Source organism: Schistocerca americana, chromosome 9 (assembly GCF_021461395.2).
Source record: "Schistocerca americana isolate TAMUIC-IGC-003095 chromosome 9, iqSchAmer2.1, whole genome shotgun sequence".
Lineage (NCBI taxonomy): Eukaryota > Metazoa > Arthropoda > Insecta > Orthoptera > Acrididae > Schistocerca > Schistocerca americana.
In genome coordinates this window covers 176,690,219-176,703,467 of record NC_060127.1, presented here as the reverse complement: position 1 = coordinate 176,703,467, position 13,249 = coordinate 176,690,219, and the positions used below count along the sequence as shown (strand labels likewise).

Genomic DNA, 13,249 nt, shown 5'->3' with positions numbered 1-13,249 from the left:
TACATCACATGATCACACTGACAGAACCACAGGCACATAGACACAGGCAACAGAGCATGCACAATGTCGGCACTAGTACAGTGTATATCCACCTTTCGCAGCAATGCAGGCTGCTATTCTCCCATGGAGACGATCGTAGAGATGCTGGATGTAGTCCTGTGGAACGGCTTGCCATGCCATTTCCACCTGGCGCCTCAGTTGGACCAGCGTTCGTGCTGGACGTGCAGACCGCGTGAGACGACGCTTCATCCAGTCCCAAACATGCTCAATGGGGGACAGATCCGGAGATCTTGCTGGCCAGGGTAGTTGACTTACACCTTCTAGAGCACGTCGGGTGGCACGGGATACATGCGGACGTGCATTGTCCTGTTGGAACAGCAAGTTCCCTTGCCGGTCTAGGAATGGTAGAACGATGGGTTCGATGACGGTTTGGATGTACCGTGCACTATTCAGTGTCCCCTCGACGATCACCAGTGGTGTACGGCCAGTGTAGGAGATCGCTCCCCACACCATGATGCCGGGTGTTGGCCCTGTGTGCCTCGGTCGTATGCAGTCCTGATTGTGGCGCTCACCTGCACGGCGCCAAACACGCATACGACCATCATTGGCACCAAGGCAGAAGCGACTCTCATCGCTGAAGACGACACGTCTCCATTCATCCCTCCATTCACGCCTGTCGCGACACCACTGGAGGCGGGCTGCACGATGTTGGGGCGTGAGCGGAAGACGGCCTAACGGTGTGCGGGACCGTAGCCCAGCTTCATGGAGACGGTTGCGAATGGTCCTCGCCGATACCCCAGGAGCAACAGTGTCCCTAATTTGCTGGGAAGTGGCGGTGCGGTCCCCTACGGCACTGCGTAGGATCCTACGGTCTTGGCGTGCATCCGTGCGTCGCTGCGGTCCGGTCCCAGGTCGACGGGCACGTGCACCTTCCGCCGACCACTGGCGACAACATCGATGTACTGTGGAGACCTCACGCCCCACGTGTTGAGCAATTCGGCGGTACGTCCACCCGGCCTCCCGCATGCCCACTATACGCCCTCGCTCAAAGTCCGTCAACTGCACATACGGTTCACGTCCACGCTGTCGCGGCATGCTACCAGTGTTAAAGACTGCGATGGAGCTCCGTATGCCACGGCAAACTGGCTGACACTGACGGCGGCGGTGCACAAATGCTGCGCAGCTAGCGCCATTCGACGGCCAACACCGCGGTTCCTGGTGTGTCCGCTGTGCCGTTCGTGTGATCATTGCTTGTACAGCCCTCTTGCAGTGTCCGGAGCAAGTATGGTGGGTCTGACACACCGGTGTCAATGTGTTCTTTTTTCCATTTCCAGGAGTGTATGAACTATAAGCCGGACAGAAAGCACTTGAGACAACGATTATCAGAAAAAACTGACAGCAATACAAATTATAGACAGTAGAAAAGTTGTCAGTAACGAATAGAGCTATGAAAATACAGAGAAAGTATCAGCAATAAAGGCAAAGGTGAGATTAATCTTTTCTGGACACGTGTACCAAATGAATGGGAACAAGGTAAAAAAAAACCAACAAATATCCCTCTATACACTATGTGATCACAAGTATCAGAACACCTGGCTGAAAATGACTTACTCGTTCGTGGAGCCCCCCGTCGGTAGGGCTGGAATTTTTTTTTTTTTTTTTTAAATCTAATTTTGTTTGTTTCCGTTCGTTGCATCTGCTCTGGGCGGACGTTGTGAGACACCCTTTTAAGTTCGTTGTTGATCGTTTTTTATTACAGAGGGCAGCTAACCCTCTGACCGAACACGCTGAGTTACCATGCCGGCATAAAATTTATAAAAATGTGGAACGCTTCACGATTTCGCGTGTCATCCTTGCGCAGGGTCCATGCTAATCTTCTCTGTATCGTTCCAATTTTAGTGTATGTACCGCCGAAGCGAGTTCAAAATTTAAATTTTTACTCGAGGGAAGACTTGAACGAAGGACCTCTCGTTCCGCAGCTGCTCACGCTAACCACGGGACCACGGCGCTCCTGAATTCAATATGGTGTTGCTCCACCCTTAGCCTTGGTGACAGCTTCCACTCTCGCAAGCATACGATCAATCGGGTGCTAGAAGATTTCTCGGGGAATGGCAGTCCATTCTTCAAGGAGTGCTGCACTGAGGAGAGGTATCGATGTCGGTCGGTGAGGCCTGGCACGAAGTCGGCGTTCCAAAACATCCCAAAGGTGTTCTATAGGATTCAGGTCAGGACTCTGTGTAGGCCAGTCCATTACAGGGATGTTATTGTCGTGTAACCACTCCGCCACCGGTCATGCATTATAAACAGATCCTCAATCGTATTGAATGATGCAGTCGCCATCCCCGAATTGCTGCTCAACAGTGGGAAGCAAGAAGCTGCTTAAAACATCAGTGTAGGCCTGTGCTGTGATAGTGCCACGCAAAACAACGAGAGGTGAAGCCCCCTTCATGAAAAACACGACCACACCATAACACCGCCGCCTGGGAATTACATTCTTGTCAGTATACACGCTGGCAGATGACGTTCACCGGTCGTTCACCATACCCACACTCGGCCATCGGATCGCCACGTTGTATACCGTGATTCGTCATTCCACACAACGTTTTTCCACTGTTCTATCGTCGAGGCGTCGTTTGGCATTTGTCGGCGTGATGTGTGGCTTATGAGCAGCCGCTCGACCATGAGATCCAAGTATTCTCACCTCCCGCCTAACTGTCATTGTACTTGCAGTGGATCCTGATGTCAGTCAACAGACGAGGTCGGCCTGTACGCTTTTGTGCTATACGTGTCCCTTCACGTTTCCACTTCACTATCACATCGGAAACAGTAAACCTATTGATGTTTAGGAGTGTGGAAATCTCGCCTACAGATTTGTGAGAGAAGTGACACCCAGTCACATGACCACGTTCGAGTACCGTGGAGCGCCCCATTCTGCCATCTCACGATGTCTAATGACTGCTGAGGTCACTGGTACGGAGCACCTGGCAGCGCAATGCATCTAATATGAAAAACTTATGTTTTTGGGGGTGTCCGGATACTTTTGATCACATAGCGTATCTAGAAAAAGAAATCAACAATAACGTGGATTTCAGAACAAGAAAATTTCTAGAAAGAAACATTTAAATAGTCGGAAATAAAAGAAAGAAAATATTTCAAGAGTACAACAGTAAATTTAGATACTTTCAAGGCAGAAGAAATAGGAAAGTGGGAACAACATGGATAAAGAAAACGAGAGGATATGGGGAGAACATGAAGGAGCAGGAAGATAACTGTATCCGTTGTTTAGGATGGAGTACCTGATCGATGTAGCGATCTAGTGACTGATTTTAGAATCACATGAAGGAAGAGGCACAGGAGGCGGGCGTCAGCAGTTTCCATTGTTTTCTACGGCGTTTGTTGTTGTGAGCCATGAGATGGTATTTTGTGCTTTGTATATACACTCCGAGCAAGAAAAGGACACAGCACGAAGGAATTATCCAAACGTGACGGAAATTTGTGTGTGGTATGCATGTACAGAAGAAAAAAGATTAAATTTTCAGAAAGGTTGGAAGATATATTGAAAAGAAAGAGCTTCACAAATTGGTCAAGTAAATAACGCGTTAATCCACCTCTGGTTCTTTTGCAAGCACCCTCCGCCACACACCGTCAGGTGGCTTGCGGAGTATGGATGTAGATGTACTGAAAGTTTACTTGGATCTCCTCTTAGGGATGTCGTGCCAAATTCCGTTCAAGTGGTGTGTTATATCGTCAAAATTCCGAACCAGCTTTAGAGCCCTGACAACCAAAGGGGTCCTGCTATGAAATGAAATAGCATCCCAGACCATCATCTCCCGTTGTCCGGCCGTATGGCGGGCGACAATAAGTTTGATATGCTTCAACTATTTTTGTATCCCACCATTGTCTGAGGTGTGTCAAGAAACAAGTTCGCTGGTCTTCGGGACTCAGTTGGAAGCGGGACTCATAACTGAAGACAATCCTACTCCAGTCAATGAGATTCCAGGCCGAAGATATGTCTGGAGGCGCCCCAGACAGTGTTGGGACTTGATTGTGGTATGCTATACGGCCCGAAAACATGGAAAGAGAGTCTGGAATGCCTGAAACCTCTAAGGTTGTCGCCCTTACAGCACAGAGGTAGGTAGGCGTTATTCTACGCCCCGTATCGTTGCACTTCACGGCAATCCATCCTGAGCTTACTTTTCAGCAGGACAATGCGCTCTGACACACGGTGAGAGTTTCTACTGCTTGTCTTCATGCTTGCCAAACCCTACTTTGACCAACAAGGTTGCCGGATCTCTCCAGAACGTTTGGAACACTATGTGCTGAGCCCTCTAACCAGCTCGGGATTACAACAGTCTAATGTGACAATTAAACAGAGTTTCGCACGACATCGTTCAGGAGGACATCTAACAATTCTATAAATCAATGTCCAGCCGTATAACTGCTTGCATAAGGGCGAGAGGTGGACCAAAGCTGAGACGCCGGCTAAACTCGCTGGGCAGAACAGGTAATTAGGATTGTGGAAAGGGCCAAATAAGGCTGGGGTCAGTTTCACCTTATAATTGTCATTTATGGTAATTTTACAACCAAAGCGGCAGACAGCCGAACCATTACCAAATAAAACTCTTTGACAGCTGAAGGCCTCCAGACAAGAAATCTTTAAAAAACCAACAAGATAAAAATGCAAATAAAACAGAAAATAAAATAATTTAAAAAAAAACATATATCACAGCTAGGCGAAAAGCCTCAAGGCAAAGCAGATACAACAAACATATGCAAGGTGCAACACAGATGGCTGAAGGCCACAATGAAGTTTCAAAATTTTAAAATATATTGCCATAATCTTTTAAAGGCAGAAGGCCCCAATGATTAAGCTTGAAAGAAAATTTTTAGAATGAGGTTGCCTGGCTGAAAACTCACAATTAATTTGGCAAAATTTTAAAAAGGAATATAACCATAAGCCTTAAATTTTAAGTAGCTGAAAACAGACAATTAAACACCGATGAGAAAGACAGTAAAGACAACGGCACTCAGAAGCCTCCAGGGAGGTCAGTCTGCCCTCGTTGTTCACTTAGGCGAGACAGGTGGTGAGCCCAGCTACACTTGATCCGTCAGATCCCAACCAGGGGACAGCCACGGACTGACCGACACTACGACTTGCCTCCCATCAATTAGTACATGAGAACTCAAACGCCAAAGGTCACAAAAGTGATAATCCACTATGAAGTATGTATTAGCTGTCAAAATTACGCACCATGTTGGACAGCGACAACAGGTGAGGAAAGGACGCTGCCTGAATTTACGTTAGTGGCCAGGGCAGGTAACCAGAACACTAACGGCCACAAGGTAGAAAATTCCGCTGGTGCACTCGAATTGTAGTCAACCCAAATACTTAATTGCTCCGCATGGCGGCCAAATGTCAGCAATAAAAACACTCTGTGTCGCTCACAGGAAAACTTCCCCCACAGCAAACCACCGAAACAAACCAGCACAACGTCAATGGACGTGGCTTGAGCACTTGAAACCACTACTCAACTTTGACGTCCTGGGCCGGCGAACCACGAAGCTCGTAGCGATCGGACAGCTCCACACTCGCCCCCAACACTGCGCAGGGACCACTAGCAGACCCAGCCGACTGCAGCGCGCGGAGATAGCTTCCCTGGCCCACAGCAACCGATCGACAGCCAGCAGAATGTCAACAACATCTAAAATAGTCGTCAGTGGAAATAACGCCAACCACACACACAGCCTGACAAACACTTTCACGAGGACCTGAAGGATAGCCAACAGTAACTAAGCACGCACAAGGACAAATCGGGAGTTGATGCATCACACACACACACACAGCCGACTCATGAACGATCGGCGAGCCATAACACTTCGTCCGGTAGGGCGACCGATCGACGATCCACCAAGACCGTGGCCCGGCTCACGTGATGCGTGGCGGCAATGGTCGGGCGAGCCATGTCGATGCAGACCTCACTGCTGCTCCAACCCGACTTCACCAGTGCCGCACTGCAACTCCCCGACTGGCATGTCCGGACTGCGTTCCAGACGCGTTCCAACTGACTGGCAGAACCGAACTCGCGACCCGAACTGGCCTACGACAGACAACGATCGGGAAGTAATAGCAGTCCAGCAAAGATTCTACGATGGGGATATATCGATACGCGCTGCAAGCGCCGCTCACGGTCAGGCAAAGCAGCAACTCAGTGGCAGTAGTAGTTTAAATTAACGTAGTGAGGTGGAAGTACTTTAAAAACAGGGTGTAAGATACATGCCGGTCGGTGTGGCCGTGCGGTTCTAAGCGCTTCAGTTTCGAACCGCGTGACCGCTACGGTCGCATGTTCGAATCCCGCCTCGGGCATGTATGTGTGTGATGTCCTTAGGTTGGTTAGGTTTAAGTAGTTCTAAGTTCTAGGGGACTGATGACCTCAGAAGATAAGTCCAATAGTGCTCAGAGCCATTTTTGTAAGATACATGATGGCGGGAACACGAGCCACGCACCACTCAAACGCGTTATCATTTCCTCATTTGTGAAGCTATTTCTATCGAATAAATCATCCGATTTTTCTGAAACTGCCATCATTTATTGTCTGTACATGTAAATCATATCTGCCGACTCCCGCTGCATTAGGAAAATGCCTTCAGGGTCTGCCGTTTCCCTTGTGTTAGAGTGTATTTCGAATTATACATATTTAAGCGCCGTGTTCTGTATTAAAGCTGTTTGGTGGATACTGCTAATTCTTCAGTTACATAATTTTATGATGAGTGAAATTCTGTACGTTTTTAAAATTAATTACGTCCATGTCGGCGGTTAAACGATATTACGGTCATGCACCGGTTTTGTAGCTTTTAATGGGAAGTCTTTCTACCATGGAAACATGATATTTGTCAATGAAATGAGTTTTTTTCAAGTCTTTAACAATTTTCCCCTGTCTTCAAAATGGAAATTGTGTTATTTGCCAATACCTTCGATTTGGTTTGTTCAAATGGCTCTGAGCACTATGGGACTTAACGTCTGTGGTCATCAGTCCCCTAGAACTTAGAACTCCTTAAACGTAACTAACCTAAGGACATCACACACATCGATGTCCGAGGCAGGACTCGAACCTGCGACCGTAGCGGTCACTCGGTTCGAGACTGAAGCGCCTAGAACCGCATGGCCACACCGGCCGGCATACCTCCGATTTCAAAATGTTTTTAACTTGTAACTAGTTTCAGATTCCACTTCTTAATTTCATTTCGCTTACTGATTACTGGTGTATAGTGGAGTAATAAAGCCGGCCGCGGTGGTCTAGCGGTTCTAGGCGCCCAGTCCGGAACCGTGCGACTGCTACGGTCGCAGGTTCGAATCCTGCCTCGGGCATGAATGTGTGTGATGTCCTTAGGTTAGTTAGGTTTAAGTAGTTCTACGTTCTGGGGGACTGATGACCACAGCTGTTAAGTCCCATAGTGCTCAGAGCCATTTTGGAGTAATAAAGTAATAAATAGGCTGTTAAAAACGGTATTGACAAAATTATCTCGACTACAGCAGTTTTAAATGTGAAAAAGAGTAATTATTCCTAGGTATACGAACACATTGTACGTTGGAAAAGTTTTTCACATTTGGTAAAACCTTACTTTTCCACAGTAATTTTTTGCAATTTTAGAAACAGACTACTGCACACATAAATTGAATGCTACCATTTCAGAATGCAATAAGAAATTATATACTTAACTTCTCTACAGTGCTAGCTAGAGGCGGAAGTCTGAAAAGTGTTTCAAAATACAACACTGCCCACTACTCTAAAAATAGGAACCTACAAAATCAGCAAATCTTGTGACAGTTTTACGTGATCCCAGTTGTTCAGTACGAAGATAAAAGAACTGGAAGAAATGTTCTTCAAGGCATTACGTCGTTTCTTGCAGAGAATTAATCGCAGCAGCCTACAGTAAGCTGTTTCCTTTACTGATGTACTGCACTTCCCCAGAACACTTCCAAGAAATCCAAGTTTTCTATTCATCTTAGTTTGTAATAGCCCTAATTTTTGTTTCTGAAAGACCTTTCTATATTTGGCTTTCAAAGGTAATTAACTTTTGTCACTACCCCTCGCTATACGCCGTGGCCCACTGGACTCACGTGGCGACCTCACGTGCGCCGACGCTCAAGACGGACAAGTGATCTCGTCTCTCAGTGCGCGACCGACCAACCGATCTATCGATCCAACCGCCGATGACCATTGCCTGAGCAAACTCGAGCAGACTGGCGGCCTAACGCGTAGACTCAGATGCAGGAACTGAGCCCCAACCACGCGACCACTCGCTGAGTTCTCTTACTGGAGGAGTGGAAAGACTCTCATTTTGCCGGCTTTAAAGGTTGATCTGAATGACAGACATACTAGCACTCCGAACAACAGACAGACAGAAACTGTCTAACAAATGCGGACGAGAGACAGACTAGCAAGCTGGGGACGAGAGACTGACCCAGACTGACCGACTGGCGAGTTTTTTTTTCTTTATTGTGATTTCATTCCCCTGCCCCATATGGGTAGGGGAGGGCTGTCAGCGGCACAATCCGCCGTTCTTCACCAGAGTGACACTACAACTAAAACAAGAAGAAAATGTTACATACATAAGGCAATAAAAAAGAGGAACATAAAACAGAGTAAGGGGAGAAAATGGAGGTAAAATATACACTGACATGGACACATTCATGGGGGACAGTTAAAAAGGTCACCAGAAAGTTAAAATAAAGAGAGTTGGCGATTCTTAAAACACAGAGAAGACACTGAATGCGCAGGCACAGGTTAAAAGTCGGCCACAATAGTAAAAATACTCCGGAACAACACACTTAAAACCCACTTGGAGCACACATGACAAAGAATAAAACTGCCAGGTGGGACCTGCCGAGGGAAAAGGTCAGAGAGGATGGAAAAGGAGGGGAGAGCATGGGCCAGCTGGGGAAGCGGCGGGATGAAGAGAGGAGGGGCAGCAGGGGGGTTACGAAGAGGCAGGAGACATGTGGGGCAGGAGAGGAAGAGGGAAGACAGGGCAGGAGGGAGCGCAGAGACACTGAAAGGAGGCACAAGAGATGGAGGGGGAGTAGGAGGGGGAAGCCGCTCAGGAGGGGAGGAGAGGGAGCCCTGAGGAGGAGGCAGGAAGATGGGGTTAGAGTTGGTAGGAAGGGTAGATGTCAGGGCGAAGCTCATCATCTGGGAGGGGTAGACGGTGGAAGTTGTGTTGGGAAAGGAGATGGAGGGTGTGGAGATGGAGAGAGGGTGGGACACAACGGTAAAGGTGTGGCAACTGGTTGGGGGTGGAGAGGATGGGAGAAACCAGGGGGTGAGGGGGATCAAGGCGGCGGACAATATATAGTGTGCGGAAGTGTTCAAGGAAAAGGAGAAGGTGGGGGAAGGGGATGAAGTCGTAGAGGATGCATGTGGGGGACGGAAGGCGGATGCGGAAGGCGAGGCGGAGCGCATGGCGTTCGAGGATTTGGAGGGCTTTATAGAAGCAGGGAGGGGCGAAAATCCAAGCGACGCTGGCATAACAGAGGATGGGGCAGATCAAGGATTTGTAGGTGTGGAGGATGGTGGAAGGATGCAGACGCCACGTCCGGCCAGACAGGAGTTTCAGGAGGTGGAGGCAGCTGTGAGCTGTGTGTTGGATGGTAAGGAGATGGGGAGTCGAGGTGAGGTGGAGGTCGAGTGTGAGGCCAAGGTATTTGAGGGTAGGAGTGAGGTGGATAGGACAGCCTTAAATGGTGAGGTAGAAATCATGCAGGCGGAAGGAGCGGGTGGTGCGGCCTATGATGATCGCCTGGGTCTTGGAGGGATTAACATGGAGGAACGACTGGTTGCACCAAGTGGTGAATTGGTCGAGGTTGGTTTGGAGGGTACGTTGGGACCGTTGAAGGGTAGGATAAAGGGCTAGGAAGGCAGTGTCATCAGCAAACTGGAGAAGATGAGCAGGAGGGAGAGGTTTGGGCATATCAGCAGTGCACAGGAGATAGAGGAGAGGGGAAAGCACAGAACCTTGGGGCACGCCGGCAGAGGGGTAGAAAGTACGGGAGTTGGAATTGTGGATAGTCACATAGGAGGGACGATGGGAGAGGAAGGAAGCAACGAGATGGGCGAAGTTGATGGGGAGAGCATAGGTCTGGAGTTTGAAGAGGAGTTCTGGAGATCAAGGGAAACAAAGATAGCGGAGCAACGGGAGTTACGTTGGAGGGAAAGAAGATTGGTAAGGTTAAGGAGCTGGTCGTCGGCGGAGAAGGAAGGCCGGTAGCCACACTGGGTAAGAGGAAGGAGGTGGTGTTGGTTAAGGTGGCGGTGAATACGGCGAGAGAGGATGGCCTCGAAGACACAGAGGTGAGGCAGATTGGATGATAGGAAGAGGTATCAGAGGGGGGTTTGTTAGGTTTAGGGAACAGCAGGACATGGGAAGTCTTCCACAGGTCGGGGTAAAATCCAGTGGAGAGGAGGACATTGTACAGGATAGCAAGGACAGACAGGAAGGATGGAGGGGATTCCTTGAGGTGACGGTAGGTGACGCCATCATGACCAGGGGCGGTGTCGCGTTTGTAGCGGAGGACGAGTGTGATGTCTTGTGTGGTGATGGGAGTGTTGATGTCTGAGGGGGGTAACCGATCCAAGTACTGGAAGCTGGGGGCGAGCAGGGGGGACTGGCGAGCACATAGCGCCCCTTAAATGCAAGTGAGGAGGCAACCTTTCCCCTTTCCCACCAGAGGGAGACACCAAAGCTGCGATTGCCACAGCGGCTCCACCGCCAGTAACGGTGGGCGACAGCTTCACACTACGCGCTGCGGCGCGATCTTCAAAACAGCAATTTTTACCATGGCTCACTCCGATTTACAACTACGGCTGTTAACGCAGAGGGCGTGTTTGGTCCGCAGGAGCTATTTTATTTCTCTCATGTCCGCCGATAAGCTACCTGGGACGCGTCATAAGGCAAAATTGAATAAGAAACTCAACAAAGCAAATTATATTAGCAAAAACACATACAAAAAAAAGCTCCAAAATTAAAACAGTTACACAACCAGAAATAACATATGCACTCCTGCAGCTGAAACAATCTGCAAAACAACTAATAAGCGCCGCATAGGTTCAACACTTCGAATCAAAAAACAAAATGGCTATCCATGGAGCGGAGGCACACCACCTGTCCTCCTAAGAAGAAATTCAAAGCCGCACCCTCAGTGGACGAAACTATGGCGACCGTCTTCTGGGGCTCTGAAATGGTTGTTGTTACTTATGTCCTCCCTCATGGTGCAACGACCAATTCTGAAGTATATTGTGCTACCCTCATGAAACTGAAAAAAACTTCAGCGTGTTGATCGCCTCAAAAACGAAAACGAACTTCTTCATAACAACTCAAGGCCTGACAAGTTTGCGCATCAGTGAGGACTTCAGAACTTCATTGAACCGCCCTTCCTCATCCACCCTACATCCGGGATGTCGCACCTGCCGACTACCATCTCTCTGGCGCTCTGTGGGAAGCACTGCGTGGATGATGGGGAGGTTTCCGAAGCAACGAAACGTCGGCTCCGACGTCAACCAATAGTGGGGTACCATGGGGGCGTAAAGACCCTGCCAGAAAGGTGGCGTAAGGTCGTCGCATTAAACGGAGATTTTACTTAAAAATAGGATTTCGTAGTCAGAAGAGTGGGAAGTACACCAATGGCCATTAAAATTGCTACAACAAGGAGAAATGCAGATGATAAACGGTTATTTATTGGACAAATATTTTATACTAGAACTGACTTATGATTACATTTTCACGCAATTTGGGTGCATAGATCCCGAGAAATCAGTACCCAGAACAACCACCTCTGGCCGTAACAACGGACTTGGTACGCGTGTGCATTGAGTCAGAGCTTGGGTGGCGTGTACAGGTACAGCTGCCCATGCAGCTTCAACACGATACCATAGTTAATCAAGAGTAGTGACTGGCGTATTGTGACTAGCCACCATCGACCAGACTTTTCCAGTTGGTGAGAGATCTGGAGAATCTGCTGGCCAGGGCAGCAACCGTAAATTTTCTGTATCCACAAAGGCCCGTACAGGACCTGCAACATGCAGTCGTGCATTATCCTGCTGAAATGTAGGGTTTCGGAGGGATCGAATTACGGGTAGAGCCACTGTTCAAAGTTTCGTCAATGCGAACAAGAGGTCACCGAGACGTGTAACCAATGGCACCCCATACCATCACGCTGGGTGATACGCCAGTATGGGCCAGTATGGCGACGACGAATACACGCTTCCAGTGTGCGTTCACCGCGATGTCGCCAAACACGGATGCGGCCGTCATGATGCTGTAAACATAACCTGGATTCATCCGAAAAATTGACGTTTTGCCATTTGTGCACCCGGGTTCGTCGTTGAGTACACCATCGCAGGCGCTCCTGTCTGTGATGCAGCATCAGGGGTCTCCGAGCTGATAGTCCCTGCTGTTGTAAACTGTTCGTGCAGATGGTTGTTGTCTTGCAAACGTCCCCATCTGTTGTCTCACGGATCGAGACGTGGCTGCACGACCCGTTACAGCCATGCGGATAAGATGCCTGTCATCTCGACTGCTAGTGATAGGCCGTTGGGATCCAGCACGGCGTTCCGTATTACCTTCCTGAACCCACCGATTCCATATTCTGCTAACAGTCATTGGATCTCGATCAACGCGGGCAGCAATGTCGAGAAACGATAAACCGCTATCGCGATAGACTACAATCCGACCTTTATTAAAGTCAGAAACGTGATGGTACGCATTTCTCCTTCTTACATGAGGCGTCACAACAACGTTTCACCTGGCAACGTCGGTCAACTGCTGTTTGTGTACGAGAAATCGGTTGGAAACTTTCCTCATGTCTGCACGTTGTAGGTGTCACACCGGCGCCAACGTTATGTGAATGGTCTGAAAAGCTAATCTTTTGCATATGACAGCATCTTCTTTCTGTCGGTTAAATTTCGCATCTGTAGCACGTCATCTTCGTGGTGTAGCAATTTTAATGGCCAATAGTGTAATATCGCGAATTGCGCCCATCGTACCAAAAACCCACACCCACAAATTTTCAGGAATATTTCTGTGGAGCTAGGAATCTGTGTGGGCCTAGACTAATGATTTTATGCTCTTTTTCTAATTTATAAAGTTTTTACTCAAAAGATTTTTTATATAGCCTAATTATTTACGTCCTGCTTCTAAGTCCCGCGTGTATGAAATTTTTGTATTGACTTTATACATTTTGACGAGATTGCAA

At 48.4% G+C, this 13,249-nt stretch overlaps 1 non-coding gene across 1 annotated transcript; it reads right to left on the bottom strand.

Annotated features, from left to right (window-relative positions):
- Nucleotides 1-1,816: 1,816 nt before the first annotated feature.
- On the bottom strand, nucleotides 1,817-1,923 carry LOC124551538. The gene has a single exon (XR_006967899.1). It is a non-coding gene; the product is annotated as a U6 spliceosomal RNA (small nuclear RNA).
- Between the last annotated feature and the right edge of the window lie 11,326 nt (nucleotides 1,924-13,249).